The sequence below is a fragment of the Desmodus rotundus genome, chromosome 4 (assembly GCF_022682495.2).
Source record: "Desmodus rotundus isolate HL8 chromosome 4, HLdesRot8A.1, whole genome shotgun sequence".
Lineage (NCBI taxonomy): Eukaryota > Metazoa > Chordata > Mammalia > Chiroptera > Phyllostomidae > Desmodus > Desmodus rotundus.
In genome coordinates, this window is record NC_071390.1 from 126,485,506 (window position 1) to 126,506,667 (window position 21,162).

Genomic DNA, 21,162 nt, shown 5'->3' on the forward strand with positions numbered 1-21,162 from the left:
ACTGACAAACAGGCACCATGCTTGGGCTCTTGGTCCCTACCTGGGTGCCCAGTGCTGGGTCAGGAAAGGCCAGATCTGCCCTTTCATTTTAGGGTCATAGCCTGTGACTCTAAAAAGCTATTCCTAGGCCTTTTCATATTCCTAGCTGAGTGGTGAATGGTGACCCATCCCTGGAGCTGCCCAATCAGGCACTGGCCTAGAAGTGACAAAGTATTAGGGGCAGGAAAAAAAAAAGAACAAGTAAAAATGTTTTGGCAAAATTTGGGAAATTTGAAGGTGGACTGACTTTTACATTATATATATGAATTAATGTTGTTAGATGTTGTTTGTGTTGTGTTATAAAAATAAAGTTTTAGCCCTGGCTGTTGTGGCTCAGTGGATTAAGCACCAGCCTGCAAACCAAAAGGTCACTGGTTCGATTCTTAGTGAGGGTACATGCCTGGGTTGTGGGCCAGGTCCCCAGTAGGGGGCACTAGAGAGACAACCACACATTGATGTTTCCCTCTCTTTCTCCCATTCTTCCCCTCTTTATAAATAAATAAATAAATGTTTAGAGGTAAATTCTGAAGTACTTATAGATTATTACAATTTCTGCAATTTCCCTTAAAAATGTTTCATCAATACAATTAATATTAAACATCTTTAGCAAAATTTTAACAACTGTGAAATCCAAGGAATGAGTATATATTTGTCCTCTATACTGCTATCCTCACTTTTCTGTGTTTGAATATTTTTCGAAATACAAAATCAAACTTTTTTAATTTTTTCATATTAAAAACTTCACTGTTTATCTTTAAGCTCTGAAGCAATTGTTCTTCATGAATATTTAGTATCTTCTTATTTTGTTAATTCTCTGCCCTTTGCTAAATCCTATTTCTTGACAGAGGAAAAATGGTGCTCTGTCACATGAACGGTCAGAGGTCAGCCCCTCGGCTTGCTCTGAAAGGCCAGCAGCAAACGATGGAAGACCGCCCCTGTGTGGAAGACCTGGGCTATAGTTGTTCGAGTCTACTTACGTGTCATTGATAGCTACCACTCAAGTTCTATCAATCGAGTGAATTATTCACTGAGAGCCTCTTCATGGCATTGTGTTCATTAGGAAGAAACTGATGCACAAAGGGCTACTGTCAACTCTTTCTTTGTCTTTGAAATCAAATTCCTTGACAAAAGTGACCCTCTTCTAAATCTAATAAATTTCCCATTTCCAGAAAAACTCAACTGGGAAGCTATAAAACCTGAAAATTCTCTTGTACTTTCTCCTTTTTTGCTTGCAGTTCTTATCCTAAAAGGATCAGTTGAAGGCAATCAATTGGACAAAACATCCTAAGAAGATAGAGTTACACAAGGCCAAGTATATGAATATTTTAGATGTATTGGGGACTAATATATTCTAATGTAAACTAAGCAGCTTTCAAGTTATATACATAAAGTAATAGCAGTAGTTGTGCTAATAGTTATTCTCCTCTGTTCTTGTGAACTGCTCAACTATGCCATAACAGGCTCAGTTCCTGTGTTATTAGAAGAAAATATTACCTGTGGGGAATACTGTTAATCTTGAAAATAAGAGGAGATAATCTGATAGGATATTAGGAACCCAATGAAATAATAACAATTCCTTTCTCCAATTGGGCCAAAGTTTTTCTTCTTGGTATATGTGTACTATAGTAATAACCACTACAGAGACCATACTGTGAACTGGACATTGCCCTCATAAAATTCGTAATATGAGTTATTCCGGTCAATCCTCATGACAATCTTAACATGTGAGATTGCAGCTCACACTGTAAGGGACAGAGCTGGGATTTAAAACCAAGTATGATTGATTTTACAACCTCTCCAGCACTTGTTGTTTGTTGATTTGGTTATGATGGTCATTCTGACTGGTGTGAAGTGGTATCTCACTGTGGTTTTAATTTGCATCTCTCTGATGGCTAGTGATGCTGAGTATCCTTTCATATGTCTCTGGGCTCTCTGTATGTCCTGCTTGAAGAAGTGTCTGTTCATGTTTTTTGCCCATTTTTTAATTGGGTTGTTTGTCTTCCTGGTATGGACTCATGTGAGTTCTTTATATATTTTGGAGATCAAATCCTTGTCCGAGGTATTACTTGTAAATATATTTTCCCACACAGTTGGTTCCCTCTTCATTTTACTGCTGTTTTCTTTAGCCATGCAGAAGTTTTTTTATTTTGATGAAGTCCCATTTGTTTATTCTTCCTTTTATATCCCTTCCTCTAGGGGACATATCAGTGAAATTATTGCTGCATGGAATATCTGAGATTTTCCTGCCTATGTTCTCCTATAGGATTCATGGTCTACTGACTTACATTTAAGTCTTTTATTCACCTTGAGTTTATTTTTATGTATGGTGTAAGTTGGTGATCAAGTTTCAGTTTTTTGCATGTAGCCATCCAGATCTCCCAACACCATTTGTTGAAGAGGCTATTTTTACTCCATTTTATGCTTCTGCCCCCTTTGTCAAATATTAATTGACCATAGACACATGGGTTTATTTCTCAGCTTTCGTTTCTGTTCTATTGATCTATTTGTCTGTTCTTATGCCAGTACCATACAGTTGATTACAGTGGCCTTGTAATATAGTTTTATATCAGGTATTGTGATCCCTCCTATTTTGTTCTTCTTTCTCAAAATTGCTGTGGCTATTCAGGGTCATTTACAGTTACATATAAATTTTTGAAATGTTTATTCTATATCTATGGAATATGTCATTAGTATTTTAATAGAGGTTGAGTTGAATCTATAAATTGCTTTGGGTAATATGGACATTTTGATGATGTTAATTCTTCCAATCTATGAACAAGGTATATGCTTCCATTTATTTGTGTCTTCCTTAATTTCTTTCTTCAGTGTTCTATAGTTTTCTGAGTATAGGTCTTTTACCTCCTTGGTAAGTTTATCCCTAGGTACTTTACTTTTTCTTGTTGCTATAACAAATGGGATTTTTTTTCCTGATTTCTGTTTCTGATATTTTGTTGGTGGTGTATAAAAATTCCTTCAATTTCTGAATATTGACTTTGAATCCTGTTGTTTTGCCAAATTCATTTATTAGGTGGAGTAGTTTTTCGGTGGAGTCTGTAGGGTTTTCTCCGTATACTATCATGTCATCTGCAAACACTGACAGTTTTACTTCCTCCTTTCCAATGTGGATGCCTTTTATTCCTTTTTCTTGTCTGATTGCTGTGTGTAAGACTTCCAATACTATGTTAAATAGAAGTGGTGAAAGTGGACATCCTTGTCTTGTTCCTGATCTTAGTGGGAAAGCTTTTAGTTTTCGCCCATTGAGTATGATGTTGGCTGTAGGTTTCTCATATATAGCCTTTATTATGTTGAGGTATGCTCCCCCTACTCCCACTTTGCTGAGTGTTTTTATCATAAATGGGTGCTGTACCTTATCAAATGCTTTTTCCGCATCTATTGAAATGATCATGTGATTTTTGTTTTTCCTTTTGTTTATGTGATGTATTACATTTATTGATCTGTGAATATTGTATCATCTTTGCATCCCTAGGATGAATCCCACTTGATCATGGTATATGATCTTTTTAATGCATTCCCGGATGTGGTTTGCCAATATTTTGTCAAGGATTTTATTGTCTCGAGGATTTTAGTTGCTAATGTTCATCAGCGATATTGGCCTGTAGTTTTCTTTCCTTGTTTTGTCTTTATCTGGTTTTGTAATTAGGATGATGCTGGCTTCATAAAAAGAGTTTGGGAGTCTTCTTCTTCTTGGTTTTTGGTAATAGTCTGAAAGGATAGGGGTTAGCTCTTTCTTAAATGTTTTGTAAAATTCTCCTGTGAAACCATCTAGTCCAGGGCTTTTGTGTGCCAGGAGTTTTTTGATTACTGCTTTGATTTTGTCAGCTACTATTGGTCTGTTCAGTCTTTCTGCTTCTTCTTCATTCAGTTTTGGGAGATATATCTTTCTAGAAATTTGTCCATTTCACTCAGGTCTTCAAATTTAGTTGTTCATAGTAATTTCTTACAATACTTTGTATCTCTGTACCACAGCTTTTTTATCCACTCATCTACTGATCAGCACTTGGGTTGTTTCCAGATCTTGGCTATTATAAATAATGCTGAAAAAAGTTTTTAATTGAAAAGATATATTCTTAATATCTATGTTGTTTTAAAAATATTTACTATCAGCATATATTATTTCTATGATTGGAAAAATTAAGAGTAAAATGAATTTTAAAGTTATCTGGTGGGCACACAATGCAATATACATGATATATTACATAATTATACATTTGTAACTTACATAATGTTATTAACCAATGTAACACCAATAAATTTAAACTATAAAAAATAAAATGAAATTATCTAAAAAAGAGTCTTTTTGCTCATTTATCTATGGGCAAAACAAATCATACATAGACTCACAAAAGCCAAGTATTGTAGTTAAGTTTTTTTTCCAGAAAATCTATTCAACCTTGTACTGTCAATGTTATCACTCCCACGTGATTTTCTAAATGATAAGTTCATGTTTGAAATTCAACAAAATGCGTTTTCTTATCTTTGACAAAGATCACTTCTTTCAGAAGAAATTAAGAAATCCACTAACTGAGCCACCATCAGAGAGCAGGAAGAATAAACACTTCTGTCCTGGAATTGCATTCTTAAGAGCTCTAGAATCTCTTTTAATATTTGTCTACCCAATGTAGGACACAAGGTTCCATGTACTATCAATTATCAATAAACACTTTTGACAGTGATAAGAAAAATGATGATGATGACTATTAAAATATCAGAAAGAAAACCTGCATAAGTCGTTATCTTTACTATTTTACCCCTTTGCTGGATGAGCTCCTCAGCTGCTCATTGGGCTTATTATCCATGACTTCTGGGTGCATATGGAAAATTAATCTTGGTTTTGGTTCAATAGTAAGTAACTTTAAAAATGTACTTGGACCAGGCTGCGGTAGTCTGAGAAGGATGAGGTAAAGCTATGAGAAGTTTACTTATTACTGATGGTCTATGTATTGTATTTTAGCAGTCATACTGAGTAGTGTACAAGAATATGAGGATTGTGCTGGGTCCAGGTAAGGCAGTCCCAACATTTATTCATGCTACTACATGGAGAATGAGTTTAACATTATGTATGAGTGTATGTGTATCAATCTGGACCTAGAGAAACATGATTAAGCTTCCAAAAGGTTTATATGGTTCTTAGTCAGCAATATATTTTCATCTGCACATTCTGCTCCTGCTATGAAGCTCTGGGTGGTCTTAACATTCCACTCAGCTTGACTAAATTTTAGACACATTTCTTCCCTGACTTAAAGCATTTACTTCAGAAAACTTAAAATTGCCAAATATTCTGCTGCTACTTTGAAAAGTAGATAATAATCTTGCATTATCTCACCAGTTTTACCACCCAGAGAATGACTTTCCCTAAGACCAAAAAGGACACATGGACAAAACCAAGGGGGAGGGTGGAGAGGGGGGAGGGAGGTGGGTTCAGCTGGGGTGGGGTGGAGGGATGGGGAGAAAAGGCATACAACTGCAATTGAATAACAATTAAAAAAAAAAAAGATTAAAAAAAAAAGAAAAGAAAAGTAGTCCTCAAGAATGAGTGTCCCTATCTCCCAGTCTCTGTGGGAGGTAGCCAACTACCACTCCCTAACAAGTTTAACTATCTAATGCCAATTAACAAATACAGATAGCCTAATCATATTGGCTACCCCTCCCCCATTTTCCCCCAATCCTTTTCCATTAGCTCTCATTCCGAGGCTTAAAAACCCTCCCACCTTTTGTCTCAGTGGATTTGAGGTCAATCTCTCTCCCTATTGCAATAGTCTTTAATAAAGTTTTCTCTGCCTGTTTAACTTGTCTGGTGAAATCTTTCTTTGACAGTAGTCAGGAAGTTTATACATATCTCTCTTAGAGAAAGTTGCTGCTTTCTCTGCTGATCATTTTGGTTGTGCTGACTTCCTCTTGTAAGAACACTCGGCTCTGCCCTGGCTGGGTGGCTCAGTTGGTTGGAGTGTCATCCAGTACCCCAAAAGGTTGTAGGTTCAATTTCCTGTCAGGGCACATACCTAGGTTATGGGTTCAATCCCTGTGTATGGGAGGTAACCGATGGATGTTTCTCACATCCATATCTTTCTCTCTCTCTCTCTCTCTCTCTCTCTCTCATCTCCCATTCTTTCCTCTCTCACTAAAATCAATAAATATATCCTCCAGTGAGGATTAAAGAAAAAAAAAAAACACTGCTCAATGTTTACAAAATACTTGTGTTTTTCTATCAATCCATCCCACATGATATTTGTCAGTATTATTTGTAGGAAATGTAATGTAGGAAAGGCAATATTCAGGAAAATTCCAGTGTGTTTAAATTAATTTATATAGTATATATAATACATATAAAAGAGCCATAGATTTGATGATACTTAAAATGTGATTCATTAAAAATATGAAACCCATATTTCAGTCTTTTCTAAAACCTTATCAAACCTCAATTTATGACAAAAATGTATCATACCTAGACACACAAAAATAGTAAATTTCAAGTGATAATGTGCTTTGTGCTTCTCAAAAATGTACTCCACAGAAGAGTAGTTGCATGAAAATATATTTTCTAAGGAAGTAAGTTTGAGGTATGTTAGAGAAAACATATTCATTTATTCTGGGACTTCTGGGAGCCTTGCGCACAGAGAGAAGCATTGTGAACCTCCAGGAAGCCTTACACTGTGTAACTTCTCCCAAACTTACTTAACTATAGATCCCTTTTTTTATGGCACATCCTGTGGAATGATGAAAACGGAAAGATATTATCATTAGTTCACTGTACATTTTTCAGGGAACTTTTGCGATGCTGGGCACCCACCCACAGGAGATTTGGCTCCACATTGAGACAATGAAAAGCAAAATTAAGCAGCCTTCTTAATTTGCTTCTTGTGGCTTTTGAGTTTTCAAAGCAAACATCAATCTCTAGTTGAAAGTCTCTAAACAAATCAGTAATCCTAAAATATATTTGAGTAACCTATCCTTGTATTTTTTCAGTAAATAATCTGATTGGGGAGTTTATGGTAAAGTCTATCCACTATTAGAATGAAAAATAATAGACTAAATTTTTATTCAAGGAGTTCCAATTTGATTTGTAATCAGAAACCATTACAAAATATTGGTAAAAAGATGACTAAATTGTATCTTAGAAAAACTATTGCTCTTCAGCATCCTTTTATTTACAAATAGGCTGGCCAATATTGTTTTCATTTTGCTTTTTTATTTTAGAGAGAACTTTATTTCTGACCATTGACAAGAAGGGAACAGGTCTTCACAGCTTTAGAAAAGCTGTTCACTGCTTCTCAACCTTTTGGCTAAATTCATGTAGAAAAACTGCTCACCCTAATTCTTACAGCTTGACAAATGTGCCCTCTGGTGGCTGCCTGCCTGACATGCAGATTCTGATCTTGGTGTTTGGTTGGTTTGCTTCTTTTTGCTTCTTTGCTTGCCCGCTTGCTCATTCGCTCTGTTATCTATCTATCTATCAAGTGAATAACTGAGTCTCCTTAAAAGGCACAATCTAAAAAAATCGAAAAATCCAGAGATTAGAAATGACAGCAAACAGCACACTGCATCATGTTTTAAATTGCTGTGATGCAGAGTGTATTTTAATCTCATTCTTTAACTTGCTAACCATATTAGTAATTTACAGTAATTTACAAAGATTACAGAAGAGTGTGGATATGCTAAAAGAGTATGGATTCATAGCAAGAGTCCCAAACAAAATAAAATGACATTATCCGATGGGATTTCCGAAGATCAACTGCCTTGGAAGCAAGGTTGTCTTCTCCAGCACGAAAGCAGCAGGTTGCAGATCCCTAATCTTCCACGACAAACAGATCAACCCTAGGAATTACCTGGAGGTGACTAGGTTATTACTTTAACCAGGGACGATGTTGAACAAGCACCCCCACACAGTTTCCCTGAACAAACATCACAACTTGGTCAGATAACATCCAAAACAGTCTTCAAAGAACAGTTGGATATTTCACTGTTTTTCTTCCTGTTTTCTCTATTTTATGTAAGTGTTGGATGTATATTAGGAACAGCACTCATTACTGAGGGATTAATTTCATTTCTCCACCAAATTACAAACGTAGAAAGGGAGAGGAGTGCTACCTTCCAAGCTGCTGCAGTGTGAGCCAGGAAAAGTAGCACTCCTTTTAGAGAATGAGCTGCTCCTTCTTACGACACCTTTGATTTTGCAAAGAGAGAATTGAGGGCTAATCTGGATAGTGGATGTGAGTAAAGAGAGGGCAAAGGAGCAAAATTATGCATACTATTGTCAGAAACATCAGAATTTTCTGCTAATTGTGAAAGAAGAGAGGGTAGGGACCAGAATTGGGTTATCGAAACTGCCCCAGTACCTTCTAATCTGTGTTTGTTCTCTAGCGAGTTTTTAATCATGAGGATGTTCAGGAGTCCCCTGAACATCCTCGTGATTGGTGACATGGACTGGTGACTCTGAGAATATGTCATACACACACGCTTATAACACCCACACCTGCAGTCAGAACTAGAGAACCAGTGGCAATGCGAGACAGAGTGAGAGAAGTCCTTCATCTCATGTGAAGAAGTGACTTATTACTGCTTAAAACCAGACACAAAGGGACCCAATGAACATACCTTTCTACTGACACCAATCTGCTTTCAGCTTAGCCTTGGGTCTCAGACCCCAGAAAGGACATAAATATTAAATATTTACTGTGCATCAAGCATTGTGATAGATATTTGTAGCCATACTAACCTTCAGCTCTATAAGATGAAGATGAAACAGCTGCTTTCAGCCAAGATGGAGATGTAGGTAGACACATTGTGCCTCCTCACAAAACCAAAAGAAGGACAACAACAATTTAAAAACAAAAAACAACCAGAACTGACAGAAAATAGAACTGTATGGAAGTCTGACAACCAAGGAGTTAACGAAGAAACATTCATCCAGACCTGTAGGAGGGGCAGAGACAGGCAGCTGGGTGGAGAGGACTCGCGGCAAAGCTGCAGCTGGTCAGCAAGGCAGGAGCTGGCAGACCAGCGATAGACTGCGCAGCCCAGGGCTCCAGCAGGGGAAATAAAGCCTCAAACCTCTTATTGAAAACACCTGCGGGGGTTGAGGCCCCAGCCGGAGAAACTCCCAGCCTCACAAGAGAGTTCATTGGAGACCCACAGGGGCCCAGAACGTACACAAACCCACCGACCTGGGAATCAGCACCAGAGGGACTAATTTGATTGTGGGTAGCAGGGAAAGTGACTGAAAACCGGCAGAGAGCAGAGCAAGTGGCATTGTTCCCCCTTAGACCACTCTCCCACATATACTGTCACAACACAGCCACATGGGTTGCCTGCCCTGGTGAACACCTAAGGCTCCCCTCCTTTACATAACAGACACGCCAAAACAAAAAGAAATGGCCCAAATGAATGAACAGATCAAAGCTCCAGAAAAAATACAACTAAGCAATGAAGAGATAGCCAGCCTATCAGATGCACAGTTCAAAACACTGGTAATCAGGATGCTCACAGAATTGGTTGAATTTGGTCACAAATTAGATGAAAAAATGAAGGCTATGCTAAGTGAAATAAAAGAAAATATACATGGAACAAATAGTGATGGGAAGGAAACTGGGACTCAAATCAACGGTGTGGACCAGAAGGAAGAAAGAAACATCCAACCAGAAAATAATGAAGAAACAAGAATTCAGAAAAATGAGGAGAGGCTTAGGAACCTCCAAAATCCAACATCCAACATCCAAATTATAGTGGTACCAGAAGAAGAGGAAGAGCAACAAATTGAAAACTTATTCGAACAAATAGTGAAGGAGAACTTCCTCAGTCTGGCAAAGGAAATAGACTTCCAGGAAGTCCAGGAAGCTCAGAGAGTCCCAAAGAAGTTGGACCCAAGAAGGAACACCCCAAGGCACATCATAATTACATTACCCAAAATTAAAAATAAGGAGAGAGTCTTAGAAAAGGACACAGTTACCTACTAAGGAGTGCCCATAAGACTGTCAGCTGATTTATCATAAGAGACCTTACAGGCAAGAAGGGGATGGAAAGAAGTATTCCAAGTCATGAAAGGCAAGGACCTACATCCAAGATTGCTCTATCCAGCAAAGCTATCATTTAGAATGGAAGGGAAGATAAAGTGCTTCTCAGATAAGGTCAAGTTAAAGGAGTTCATCATCATCACCAAGCCCTTATTATACAAAATGTTAAAGGGATTTATCTAAGAAAAATAAGATCAAAAATATGAACAGTAAAATAACAGCAAACTCATAGTTATTAATAACCACACCTAAAACAAAAACAAAAGCAAACTAAGCAAACAACTAGAACAGGAACAGAACCACAGAAATGGGAATAACATGGAGGTTATCAACAGGGGATTGGGAGGGGGAGAGAGGGGGAAAAGGTACAGAGAATACATAGCATAAATGGTAGCTAGAAAATATACAGGGGGAGGGTAAGAATAGCATAGGAAATGTAGAAGCCAAAGAACTCATATGTATGACCCATAGACAGTAGTAACTAAAGGGGGAGAATGTGGGTGGGAGGGGGTTTGCAGGGCAGAGGGGCATGAAGGAGGGAAAATGGGACAACTGTAATAGCATAATCAATAAAATATATTTTTTAAAAAGATGAAGATGAAATGTCTGTTTTATGGATAAAGAATTTAAAGGTTAGTAAAATTCCTTAATTTGTCTGAGGACATCCAGCTGGAAAGTAACAAAGTCAGGATTCCAATGCAAACATGTTTCTTTCCACTATACAAAATTATCTCACTCACTCACGCAAAAATATTTATCAAGTGCCCATTACGTGCCAGGCAACGAGACAACAGTGGAAAAGACAATGTCATCACTTCCATAAAACTTGCATCCCAATCAGGAGAACCACAACATGCAAGTAGATGGCACATAAACAAGGTAATTAGAAGTGGTGGTTAGTACTGTGAAGGAAATAAACAGGGTGGTGTGAGAGAAAGTGAGGGAGAACACTTCTCTGGGCACTAGAGAGTTCCAGAAAAGGTCTCTGAGAAGAAAACATTTATGCCAAGCCCTAAAGGTTGAATAAGAGCCAGCCAGGCCAACATTTAGGGGCCAAGCATTCCGGCAGATGAAGAGCAAGGGCAGTCTCTGTCGTTTGAGGAGAACAGGAAAGAGTCAGTGTGGCAAGAACATAGTGAACTGCAGGAAGACTGGTACCAGAGGAGGTTCACAAGCACCAAATTATTAAGGAGATTTTTTCATTAAAAAATTTAAAAAGATTTTGTAGACCACAATAATGAGTTTGCATTTCGCTCAAAATTCAATGAAAAGCCACTAAAGATTTTAAGAGGCCAAGATATTATCTGATTGACATTTTTATAGTAACTGGGTAGAAATCCGAGTGGAAACAGGGGATTAGTGGAAAAGCTATTGTGGCAGTCCTAGCTCAGATAATGGGACACAGGCCAGGACGGGGGCCAAAAGCCGAGAGATTATAGTCTGGAGGTTACCGCAGCAATTCATGTTGGAGATGATGGTGTCTGAGTCTAGATCAGTGGTTCTTAACTGAGTACAACTTTGCCCCTACAGGAGACATTTAGAAATGTCTGGAGGCATTTTTTGTTGTCTCAATGGAACACTACTGGCATCTAGCAGGTAGAGGCCAAGGATGCTGCCAAACATGCTACAATTCACAGAATTGTGTCCCTGAAAACAAAATTATCTCACCCATAATGTCAATGGTGCTAAGGTTGAAAAACCCAGAACTAGAAAAGACTTGGGGGCAAGGGACAGAATTGGAGAAACATTGAGCGGTTGGGATATATTTTAGAAGTTGTACTAAGGGTATAACAGCAGAATGAGCTCAGAATGGCCCTGTTCTGTTCAATGGATCACTGAGCTGTTTTTCAGAGACATCAGACCAAAATTACAAGTTACGCTGCCTTGGCAGAGGAGAGAACTTTAACCTTTGGCTACATCCCAAAGTCTTGCACCCCACCCTCCTCAAAACCAAAGGACCAGGACATAACCAGAACTTGAACACTAGAATGCTTTCAGAAGCCAAAGTTCCATTGTCTAGGAATATCAGTGTTGACTCCTCTTTACCATAAATAGCCAAAATCCAAGGTCCTCCAATTAGAAGTTGCCCTGCCAGCATTTCTGCACACCTATTCCCTCTCACCTGTGAAAAACCCTTAACCTAGTCCAGCAAGTAAGATCGATTTAAGATACCATTAGATCTCCCATCTTCTCAGTTGGTGCCTTCTCGATCAATAAACCTTTCCTTACTCCAAACTCTGATATTTTGAGTTTTGGCCTTTCAAAGTGTCAGGAATATGAACTTTGGTTCAGTAACAACAGCCATGCCAAAGGGTTGAAGTGCAAATCCAAGGTGTTTGACCTAGATAATTGGTGGATGATGGTGCTATTTACCTAGATGATGAAGATTTGAGAAAAATGAGTTTGGTAGGAAAATGGAATGTATTCAAAAATTAGTTTGAAATACATTATGTTTAAGATGTTATCAGATATCCAGATAGAGATCTTAAGTAGGCCCTCAGGTATAGAAGTTTGAACTCATAGGAAAAATGTAGGCAAAATATAAAATTGAGAGGTAACAGCATTTGAATTCTATTTAAAGATGCGGAATTGAGTGAGATTGCATAGGGAGAGAGGTGGGAGAAGAGATAAAAAGGGAAGGGAATGAAAGAGAAGGCAAGAGAAGAAAGCTCAGGACTAAACCTAACTTTGCTAAAGATTATACAGAACATTAGAAGGAACAATCAGGGAGACAACAGAAAAACCAGGAAAGCAGTACCATGCATGCAAGAGAGAAAAGTATTTCAAGAAAGAGGCAGTGGCTAATGGTACCCAAAGGCTGAATGAGATGAAGACCAGTGCCCCTTAGTGCTGAAAACTTGGAGGTCATTCATAATGTTAAGAAAGAGCAGTTCTAGCGGAGTAGCAGGAATGGACGCCATTGTGAAGTGAGCACACAGGAAGTGAAGAAAGAGGGAGAGGGAATGCAAACAATTCCTATGCAGAGGAGCTAAGAAATAAGGCAGCTGATTGACAGAGATGACTGACTCTTTGATAGAGTCAAGATAGTTGTGTTTTATTATTTCTTAATGTGGAGCATGTTGGTATGTTGATGGAAATGATCCAAGAAAAAAATAGAGTGGAAGATAACCAAAGAAGTGAAATCCTTTAGAAAGTAAACGAGAATGGGATCCAGAACAAAAGTAAAGGAGCTGTCCATTAGTAGGAGTAAGAATACTCCTTCCATTGTAACAACAAAAGGATGAGTCCAGGTGTGGGTAGGTTGAGAAGAAAAGAGTTCCCCTAAAATGGCTGTTCTTCTCTCCATGTTGTTTTAATTAAGAAAGGTGAGGAAATCAGCTGGAAGAAGTAGGGAAGAGGAAGAAATGTGGGGAGGAACAATCCCAAGTGGGGATCCTTTACGAGTTCTGTTATCAGTGGAAGTGGGGTTCTTGAGGTATCATGAGGAAAAGAATTTCCTGAGGCCTGCATGGGACTCTGTTGTGAACTTTACTGATGATGTAAAATCAAGGGGGTTCCCTTCCTGACTTCCCAATGTCCCATCTCTGTCCATCTCGCCATGAAAAATTCCAACCTTGTCTTTAGTAGGACCAGGATAAAGGCCATTGTCCAGAGTTTCTGTTCTATATTAAAAAATAGTCCAGTCCAGCATCCAGCCAGCTTAGTGTGTGTTTCCAGCTGCAGTCCATGGCTGTGCGGCAGTATTCAGGCTCCTTCCTGGAACCTGCATGTGGAGTCCCCACGGTCAGGGGCCACGTAGCTGCGAAGGCCGCATAGCTATGCAGAGAGGCCATGCATGTGCACAGTGCAAGTGCAAGTCATGATGAAGACACAGAGAGCTTCTTTGCTCCCCTGGGCTTATAATGAGGAGCTTGGGTTTTGGATGACCAGGTGCCTTTTCAAAATGACCAATCAAGTCTCCAAGCTTTTGCAGGCTTTGGATGGGTCCACACCCTCTAATTAGACTGACAGGCCTCTATGGTCCAGCATCTCACCTAGTGCCCCCCAACAATCCAGCAGCTTAGAGGGGGGGAGGAGGAATGAACCTCCCTGATGAAGCAATGCATGATCCCCTGGGGTATAAAGCTGTAGCTTCCTGGCGAAACATACAGGCTCATGCTCCCCATTTTATTAAACTCAATGTCTACTTACCTTTGTTCCCCTTTCCTATTAATTATTAGTTAAATGCCAACAGTAACAGTTCCATCCATGCCCTAAAGCTACAACTGTCCTCAGCACCACGGCTAAGTATCCATAAAAATAAAGGCACCCCACAACTATCTAAACCACAGCACTGTAACCGAGATGCTGAGAGTTACTGGAGATGATCACACAGCAGAACAATTGGAATTACTAGAAATGCTTGCCCCAGACCATTAGGCCCTGGTAACAGGCTCGCTCACACCCCAAAGAATTGTTATCCAGTCATACCCCAGAAATATGCAGGTTTGGTTCCAGACCGACACAAAAAAGTGAGTACTGCAATCAGTGAGCTGTAATGTTTTTGCTGATACAGGGTTTTGCCTTCAATCTGTAAAAAAAAGGCAACACCTGTAAAGCTCAAGCAAGCTCAGTAAAACAAGTTACACCTGTACATCCTCCAGCCTAGAATCCCAGTCTCTTTCCCTTGTCCCCCTCTCCTTAGTAAATGAACTTGATTAATCGTTCACAGAGTAAACAGAAGTCATCAAATTGACTTCTTCAATTCACTGCCACCATATCTACAAATCTACCCGCATCTGTTCACATCCTCTCCTTTAGTCCTATTACAATGGCCCAAAGACCAACCCCACCACTTGTGTTCTAGATACAAAAACATTCTGCCCCTCAGGGCCTTTATGCTGATAGGGCCTTCTGAGGCCTTTATTCTTTTATTCCTTCATCAACTCAAAGCTGAACATTTCAAAGGGCTAAGTTGTCTACAGATATCATAACACTCAGTATCTACTTCTTAACCTTCCATTCACTTCTCATTGCACTCACTTCACCAATGACCTACTTGTTGCTAATTTAAATGGACATATTTCAGTCATTATTATACCAAACCTCTTAGCAACTACAATTTAATCACTTGGTCATTTTTCTAAACCTTTGTCACTTTGCCTTGTATAAAACCACCCAAGTTTTTCTTGGGGCGCTGTTCCTTCTCAGTCTCCTCTACTAACTTCTCCACCTTCATACACTCTTCAAGACATTGGCCTTCAGAGCGACTGAATCTTAGGCGTCATCTATTCTCATTTTACATTAGAGATAGCAAATTAACAACATACTAGCTCAATCCCCCACTGTCTAGCATAGTGTCTGAAAAATAGTAAATACCTAATAGATAGTTGTTTCAATAATCAACTAGCTAAACTAGAATGTAATTGGACTTAGGTAAGGGGATGGGACACACTGAGAAACTAGTCACTAAAACAAAAGACAAAAAGCAAAAAGACTAGAATTCCTCTCCGCCCCACCTAAACAGGTTCCCACACCAATTAATATAAACTATCTAGGCTTGACAGTTGATCAAGAAGTCAACAATTAATGCTTCAGCACCTCCTTGACACATGGTGATTTAAAAACACAATTAGGAAGTTGTTTGGAGTACTTAACCAGAGGACTATGACCTAAACTACATAGACAAATGAGAGCTAGTCTATACCTCCTTTTGAGGGTCAAATTAAAACATTACCATGAGTTTATCCACTTGCTGCTCTTCTAAAACTCAGTGATGGTGTTTTATGTTTATTATCCTTTCTAACCAATTCTGTGATACTCAGCAAAGAAAAGCTAGAACTAAATAAAAAACAAAGTCTGATTCACCTGTTTTCAGGCCAGCTTCATCTCAATAAAAGTATGAGCAAATTCAAATTCTCCCTAATTATGTGATGTGATAGAAGTGTTAGCTCACACTACAACAACAATAGTATTGCAACATCAACATACATCAAATCAATATGTTGTATACCTTAAACTTACACATCAGTTATACCTGAATAAAAAAGCAAGTTAATTTCTTCCAAAACTCACTGAGAAGCAAAGAACACTCATAAACTCATCCAGAAATAGTTTTTCAGCTAAAATTTGGCCTGACACAAACGTATCAAGGACCAACCAATCAACAAAGAACCGCCTCATCCCAAACTCATCCCAAAACAGTGGTTTGTTCAAGATCTAGTGCTGCATAAACTCCACTGAAATCAGCTGGTCAGAAAAAAGTTTCTTTGTCCAAAGATCACCCAAAAGTAACTGCTTAGCTAGAACCCAGCTCTACACAAATTCATCAGACAAGATGATCTGCAAAGTCCTCTCCTGTCCAAAGAAGCTATTCAGCAAGGAGCTACCACAAACTCATCTGAAACAAGGCAATATACAAACAGCTGCACCATCCAAAACTCTCCCAAAAACAGCTGCCTCTGTCAAACTCACCTAAAACGAACTCATCAGAAAGAGACTTCCTTGTCCAAAGCTAGCCGAAAACAGGTGTTCAGTTAAGAATACCATTCAAGAATAAGTAATAAGCAAAGAGCCAACCCATCTAAAATATATACCAAAAACAAACTTGTTGCATCTGCTGTTGTCTTTCCTTATAATCATCCAAGAACAGCTATTAAGCCAAGAATCATTCTATCCAAAGCTCCTCTTAAAACAGCTATTCAATCAGGAAATTGCTCTCCAAAAATTCATAGAAAATTCCACAGTCAATAAAAATGTATCAAAATATTTTCAAAAAGCTGCTACTCTAAAAAATTCCTATGTCTCAATCTTATCCAATTGTCCAAAGCTACTGCAAAAATATCTGATCACACCAATTTAATTCAAATCTACTTATCGACAAGATTTGGACAAACTCAATCTAATCAAAATTAATTTTTTCTTTCTACGCTCCTCTATGCAATCCCACATTTGGATACTTTCATTTTTAAACTCTAACCCTCAAACACAAACCACTACTGTATCTTTCATAGCCCCTACTACCACTGCTTCTGAAGTGACTTCCACCACCACCACATCTGCAGCGCCAGTTATAATTCCCACACTGACATCTGCTATAACCATAAAACACACCACTCCATACTACAACAGCCTAGAAGCTGGCACCTGTGTCAGCTACTTTGAAACGAAAGCCTCTCCCTGCGATGGTACCCAACCTTACACTGACTCTGTGAACTTTGAAACACAGAATCTCCTTACGGCACCTCTGATTCATATACTGACCTTTTATTTGACTTTGAAGCAACAAATTTTCCTGACAACCTCTACAAAACTGAAAGTAATTACCCAATTGGCAGTATTGTATTAACTCTGAGACTACATATATTCCCAGCAGCATCCCAGAGCCTCATCTATACCATCATCCATCATCCATACACTAAAATCACTCATTCCTTTCACTAGTACTGCATCTCGTATCCCTCTCCTCAGCATCTTCATTTTGTTGCCATTTGCAAGACATCCTTTCCCAATTTCACCTACATCCAAGCTTATTTTTTAATCTATGTGTGTGTACTTTTAACATTGAGTCAGAATTTTACGTTACTACAATCTATGAAACCCCTGAAGTTGTCTAATACACATTATGTTTATGGACGTATGTGCATTTTTCTGAGGAGATGACGTATCTATTCAACCAGATTCTCAAAAGGGTGCATAACCCAAAGAAACTTAAAACTAAAACCAATGTGAAAGATTAAGAAATGTCGGGAGAACCAAGATGGCGGCGTAGGTAGACACACTGCGCCTCCTCGCACAACCAGAACTGACAGAGAATCGAACAGCAAGGGGGACCAACACCAAGGAAACAGAAAATAATCATTCATCCAGACTGGTAGGAGGGGCGGAGACGGCACTGGGGTGGAGAGGACTCGCGTGGCTGTGGCGGGACTGAGACTGGCGGAGTGTGGGACAAATGGCGCAGGCAGTCCGAGCACTAGCAGACCCTGCAGTCCCACATTTGCACAGATAAACCCAGAGGGCCGGACTCAGAGTGGCGGAGAGTGGGGCAGGCAGAGTGGCGGATAGCACATTGCGGCACCACATTCGCCCACAGATAAACCGGACGAACGGCGGGCAGAGAAGCAGACCGCTGCGCAACCCAGGGCTCCAGCGCGGGGAAATAAAGCCTCAAACCTCTGATTGAAAGCGCCCCTGGGGGTTGGGGCGGCAGGAGAGACTCCCAGCCTCACGGGAGAGGTTGTTGGAGAGACCCACAGGGGCCTAGAGTGTGCACGGGCCCACTTACTCGGGAACCAGCACCGGAGGGGCCCAGTTTGATTGTGGGTAGCGGAGTGAAAGACTGAGATCCGGAGGAGAGTGAAGCGGGCGCCATTGCTCCCTCTCGGCCCCGCCCCCACGTACAGCATCACAGCGCAGCGACCAGCATTACCCCGCCCCGGTGAACACCTAAGGCTCCGCCCCTTAAAGTAACAGACGCGCCAAGACAAACAAACAAAAAAAAATGGCCCAAATGACAGAACACTTCAAAGCTCCAGAAAAAATACAACTAAGCGACGAAGAGATAGCCAACCTATCGGATGCACAGTTCAAAGCACTGGTTATCAATATGCTCACAGACTTGGTTGAATCTATTCGAAAAACAGATGAAAAAATGAAGCCTATGCTAACAGAAACAAAGGAAAATGTACAGGGAACCAATAGTGATGAGAAGGAAACTGGGACTCAAATCAATGGTATGGACCAGAAGGAAGAAACAAACATTCAACCAGAAAAGAATGAAGAAACAAGAACTTGGAAAAATGAGGAGAGGCTTAGGAACCTCCAGGACACCTTGAAACGTTCCAACATCCGAATTATAGGGGTGCCAGAAGGAGAAGAGGAAGAACAAAAAATTGAAAACTTATTTGAACAAATAATGGAGAACTTCCCCGATCTGGCAAAGGAAATAGACTTCCGGGAAGTCCAGGAAGCTCAGAGAGTCCCAAAGAAGCTGGACCCAAGGAGGAACACAACAAGACACATCATAATTACATTACCCAAGATTAAACGCAAGGACCTACGTCCAAGATTACTATATCCAGCAAAGCTATCATTTAGAATGGAAGGGAGGATAAAGTGCTTCTCAGATAAGGTCAAGTTGAAGAGGCTCATCATCACCAAGCCCTTATTATATGAAATGTTAAAGGGAGTTACCTAAGAAAAAGATCAAAAATAGGAACAGTAAAAATGACACCAAACTCACAGTTATTAACGACCACACATAAAACAAAAACAAGAGCAAACTAGGCAAACAACTAGAACATGAGGGTTGTCAATAAGGGAGTGGGAGGGGGAGAGGGGGGTAAAGGTACAGAGAATAAGTAGCATAGATGATAGGTGGAAAATAGACAGGGGGAGGGTAAAAATAGTGTAGGAAATGTAGAAGCCAAAGAACTTATAAGTATGACCCATGGACATGAAGTATGGGGGGGGAATGTGGGAGGGAGGGGGGTGGGCAGGATGGAGTGGAGTGGGGGGGGAAATGGGACAACTGTAATAGCATAATCAATAAATATATTTAAAAAAAAAAAAAAAAAAAAAAAAAAAAAGAAATGTCTAGACCTGCAGGGCTAAGCGATGTCACCTATACTTAATATAACACTTTAATGAACCCTGATATCCTAAGTCATTTCAGAAAAATAACTTGCTTCACTGTTTCTGCTGATGTCTCTTAGTTTTAGAATGATTTAGGAATTTTTCCCTTGTACAGTACCTATTTCTTGACACAGCTCCATAATTATATCATTGCAAGCTATCTGCTTTCAGACTTAAAATTTCTTGTCTAAGAAATTACTCAGCCTTCTTAATTTTCCTTGTTTATTTTGGTCATATCACACTGCCTGCTCAGTTTCCGAGATAGGGTGTGTCCCACTCCAGCTTGGGGTTGAAAGCATGTCTGCAACAGGTAATCACACACAGTCTGTCCCTGAATCACCTGAAGCCCAAATGGTCACAAACAGTGATTCAGTGCAAATGAGCTATTCACTGGCACGGTACTCAAGGCTGGTGTTAGAACACGTCTCCTCACCTAAGCCCGGGAACAACAGTGGCCTAGAATTCAATTCTATATCAACCAAAAAGAAAAACAAATTAATGAAAACCTTCCTCCTACAAATTGATTGAAAATAATGCCCAGAGGAAAGTGGGCTCCCCAGAGACATAGGCTCTCTTCCACACAGTGAGGATTGAGTATTTCGCTCTTTCCCTATCGTAATGTAAGCTCCAAGAGGGCAGGGATCTTTGCCCTTTTCACTCATTGTTTTACTCCCAGGAACCAAAACAATGCTAACAGTACACAGAGTGAATGTATGCTAAATGATGGGTGGGAAGAATGAATTGACTGAATAAAAGAATGAATTAATATGTCTATGAAAGCCAGTTGCTTCCTTTCCACATCCCTCAGCACTATGGTCTGTTGCTCCTCTCAATATTCACCCCTTTACCATGCTGTTTTCTGTGCTGTCAATCACATTTAGTCTCCACATCCACTCAAGGCCCCATCTCTTCTCTGAAGTCTTTCTTCACCTCAACTCCCTACAGTGTATACCTCTACAATGTATTCATCAGTGTGCAGAGACCATCTGGTGCCGTGCGATGTTGATGTTATCAACATAGAAGACATGGAAGAAGTATAAGACAAGACCACAGGACCTCCCCATAGAGCTCAAGGAAAACATACCATAGGAAAATAATGAAGGAGTCATATAAAATAATATCTGATCAAGAGTCAAAAGGAGCAATAGAGACAAACAAAAATACTAAAGGTGATTAAAATTAGATGTCACTCCAACCCCACCTTCCACTGCTTCCCTTGCCCCATTTTGCTCCAGTAATAATAGGGAACAATAAAATCACTCACCATATCTAGATACTTAGTCTGCCTGGATGCGCTCCTTGAATTCTTAATGAATTTTTTTTAGTCTTCAAAATCCAGTTCAAGTGTCGACTCTTCTATAAGCCTTCTCTACCTTTCTGGCCCCAACAAAGTTAACCACATTCCCCTTTATGCCTGTGTATACTCTTAGTATTATAACTTATCAAGCATATAATTACTTGTTAACCAGTGTATTTCCTATCATGTTTATTGAATTTTAAAACATATGTATATACATAT